The 4202-nt window shown below is 38.1% G+C and overlaps 1 long non-coding RNA gene across 1 annotated transcript; it reads right to left on the reverse strand.

The window, feature by feature from the left end:
• Positions 1-743: 743 nt before the first annotated feature.
• On the reverse strand, positions 744-2638 carry LOC110917046. Its single transcript, XR_002580268.2, has 2 exons — positions 1060-2638; positions 744-932 (listed from the first exon to the last, which is right to left on the reverse strand). It is a non-coding gene; the product is annotated as an uncharacterized LOC110917046 (long non-coding RNA).
• Between the last annotated feature and the right edge of the window lie 1564 nt (positions 2639-4202).

Consider the following 4202-nt stretch of genomic DNA (forward strand, 5'->3'; position numbering starts at 1 on the left):
TTTACCAGCGTCCTTTTATTTATTTTTTTATTTATGTTTTTATTGTGTAGAGGAATGAAATGATGGATAAAAGTCTCTTAATTATTTTGGATTTCTTGATTTTAGCATTTTAGGTCTTTTTTCCTCTTTCTTGTTGGCCCATATTCAATAAACATAAACCCAAGAAAAGCAATTTGATGTCAGTACCCTGTATTATAAACTCATAGACATAAACCAAATATAACTAGTAGGTTCCTCCCGCGCTTCGCAGTGGGGCAAACCGATTTTTAACAAAATTGAAACGGAAATGTACACACAATTATTTACCAACTAGGAACTTTACTAACCCACTTATTAAACACACATAGCACATATTTTATAACTAGGATAAATTACACTTTTCGTCCTTTATGTTTATAGCGGGTTGCAATGGATGACCTTTAACTTCAATAATTACAGTCACAGTCCTTTATTTGCAAAACCCGTTACATTTTATGTCCTTTGACCCTGACCTGGTTAAAACTTTCAGTTAAGTGAGGTTATGTGCAACCCATGTGAGGGCAAAACAGTCATTTAATAAATGAATGTCAAAATTAAAAAAATCTTTAAACCTAAACCATCATCTTCATCATCTCCCCCTGTACACTCAGATCTGATAAAAGATCAAGATCAGCCCCTCACATCCACCAAATCTGACCACTAAAAAAAAGAAACTCACCAAAAAATCTACTCAGTGTCCGTGAGCAAAACCCAAACTCCAAATCTACAAAAACCTCATGAACAAAATTAATGCTAGTTCATTTCAAATTCTTCAATCTATTTACAAATTTCAAGTAAAAATCCAAATCGATAGTCTAGAAATCTGAATCAAACACAACTACACCACCCCACCAGCTCTCTATCTCAACTTTATCTCTATAACTTCCACCAACCACCACCACCACCACCATCGACTTCATCGAATGAATTCACCACGACCACCATTGTAAAAAAACAAAAATAAACACAAATCAAGAGGAGACAATGAAAATAAAAACTTCGATTTTGCAGATCTGCAAATGTGGAGGGGGAGGTGCTTACAGCGGGGGCGGTTCTAGAGCAGTGGTCGAAGAGATCGTCCTTGTTCATGCGCCGATTGACACCTGAGACGGCTGTTTGTCTATTTCAGAGTAGTTCTTCTTCTCTTTCACTCGATTCTTCGACTGATTCGTCTCTTTGACTCCAAAATCCGACCACCATACCAAATGAGTTGCAGGTTTTGAGAGTATGGAAGAAGACATTGGGAGTGTGTTGGTAGTGATTTTAGGGTTTGGTTGGGTAAAAATGGGTTTTGTATCAGAGATTAGATCCAGATCTGATGTTCATAAGATTTGGGTTCAGATTAAGAGAGAGAGGTTGAGGTTTTTTTTTTTTTTTTTTTCAACAGACATTTTAAACAGCCGTCTCAGATTTGGTGGATGTGAGGGGCTGATCTTGATCTTTTATCATATCTGAGTGTACAGGGGGAGATGATGAAGATGATGGTTTAGGTTTAAAGATTTTTTTTAATTTTGACATTCATTTATTAAATGACTGTTTTGCCCTCATATGGGTTGCACATAATCTCACTTAACTGAAATTTTTAACCAGGTTAGGGTCAAAGGACGTAAAATGTAACGGGTTTTGCAAATAAAGAACTGTGACTGTAATTATCGAAGTTAAAGGTCATCTATTGCCACCCGCTATAAATATAAAGGATGAAAAGTGTAATTTATCCTTATAACTATTTAATTAAAGATAGACTGGGTCGTTCTTACATTTTCAGTCCAAAGTCATCCACAGCCCATAATTGATTTCTATTAAATCTGGCCTAGTTAAACCTAACGGCCCACAATCATTTGACCATTAACAACAATGTTTAAACAAATTAAAGGCCCATCATAGCTTTGACTTTTTGTTATCTTTTGAAATTATTTTCTAAAAAACCCACAGAGTTACATTCCCAATCCCCAATACCATTTCAACGACATTATCGAAGCTGAAAAGCCTTGGGTTTTTATCCATAAGTCGGAACTTTATATCCGGTAAAATAACGAACCATGTTAGGTGAGTTTATCGGACTTCAAACTCTTGATCTTAGCTGCAATCAGCTCACCAAAAATGTTCCGTGTACAGTAGGAAATTTACCGGCGTTAACGAAAGTCGTTCCACGCGGCTACACTCCAGCCATCATCACCATTTTGATGTTCGTCACCAACGTTTCTTGGTTTCAGATCTAAAATCTGAAGTGGGGGAAGTGGAGAGGGAGTCATCTTCTCAGCCGATTGTGGTGCTTTTATGAGAACCGAAGAGCGGGGCAGAGATTTAGACGACATGCAATGATTTATCTATTTTCCGGTTAAGGTATTCTGGCGATTACTACCGTTTTCTGACGGGGTAGCAAGATGTATATGAAGCGATTTCAGATCCGGTTTCACGTAGGCGTCTCAGATTCAGTTTTCGGTGATGGTGAAGCCGGATAGAATCATATTACAAGCTTTCCGGTAGCAACACAATTCGTCTCTCCAGCTTTCTATTTCCCATGTTTTACCTTAGTTGTCCGCCGTCACGCCGTGTACATATCATATTATGTTGTGCATCCCCACGTTGCACCTTATGCTATATTAACTGTGCACCAGTTATAAAATGACACGTCGACGACGCCACTGTAGCTAAGATCTACCTGAAATGTTATATACTAGTCTTAATCCCCCACGTTGTGGGGAGGGGGCGTCAAACCGTGCTATCAATGCTGTGGGGTGAGAGGTGTAAAACCATGATAAGTAGCAACCAAACGACGATGAACAAAACCAGAAAAACGTAAAACAAAGTCATGAATTTTTAACACCGAGTGACTCACATGACATAAAACACAGACGAAATCGGATGTATATGACACGTATTAAAAATCTGAGGGTGTAAAAAAAACCTGAGGGACCAAATGTGACAACCAAACAATGTCCTAAGTAGCAACTGAACGACGACCAAACCCTAGAAAAAACATAAAACAAAAACTAATATAAAAAGTTAAACTTATTTAACTTTTGTCGCAAAATTATAACAAATCTATATTTTTTACAAAACAAAAATTAATATATGTATAAAAAAATAAAACCTAAACAAAAATAGAAAACATAAAACACAAAACCCTATAAAAACAAAAAAAAGTTAATATTCCTTATTTGTTATGAACATCGAGATTGGAGATAGTAGTTGATGCCATGGTGATGGTAAATAAAAACCTTTGGCAGTATGGTAAGTAAGATCATAATTAGGTCCAGTTATTGTACTGTTTATAATGACCTACACTAATTGTTATATTATAGAATTACAAGTATAAATAAATGATTTATTTTTTTAATGACAAACTAAAATAATTCTATACTTGCATCTTGTGGGCTCTAATTTATAATTTTAGCTGAAATTTTTTTTTGTCACAACTCACATCTAAGGGGCTGTTTGACAACTTCTGAATGGTTAATTGCTGAATCAGTAAGAGGTCTGAACCATTAAGTGCCGAACCAGTAAGAGGTCTGAATCATTAAGAGCCAGTATAATGTTGAACCGTTCAGAGGCAAATGTCTGACCAATTCAGATTCTCTTAACCATTCAGACTCGGTATAAAACTTAACCATTCAGAGACAAATTTCCAAACCATTCAGACATCTGCTCGCGAAACAAACAGTCTGAACCATTAAGTGCTGAACCAGTAAGAGGTCTGAAGGGGTATGGTCCCAGATCTCGCGTCAGCATCGACCGCGAGTGACCATTACCCTTATCAAAACCCTCACTAGCTAACAACCTACTTGTGCCCATGCGAGAACGCGTCGGCACAAGGGTTGAATCCAATCTATCTAGTAACGAAGGAGGACTTACATGGAACATGAGAACGGTAGAGTGATGCGACATAGCATCACATCTGGTGTATGAAAACGTAAGTATTCACAGCAATGCGGCCTCGCACCGCATCCAGTGAACACTTCTATCAATACAAGAAAGCCTTACCTTAGCCATGGAAGAAGATGAACATAACGGTGCGGCTGGCATCGCACCATATGGGCATTTTCGTCACGACAAGGGATGCAGGCAAATAGTCTCCGCGGGCGACGATGCGGCTAGCACCGCATCTCGCGTATTCCTTGATCACAAGTAGGAGACGCGATAACTTCAGACGTTACCGCATGCAGCGATGCGGCTTGCACCGC

Source organism: Helianthus annuus, chromosome 16 (genome assembly GCF_002127325.2).
Source record: "Helianthus annuus cultivar XRQ/B chromosome 16, HanXRQr2.0-SUNRISE, whole genome shotgun sequence".
Lineage (NCBI taxonomy): Eukaryota > Viridiplantae > Streptophyta > Magnoliopsida > Asterales > Asteraceae > Helianthus > Helianthus annuus.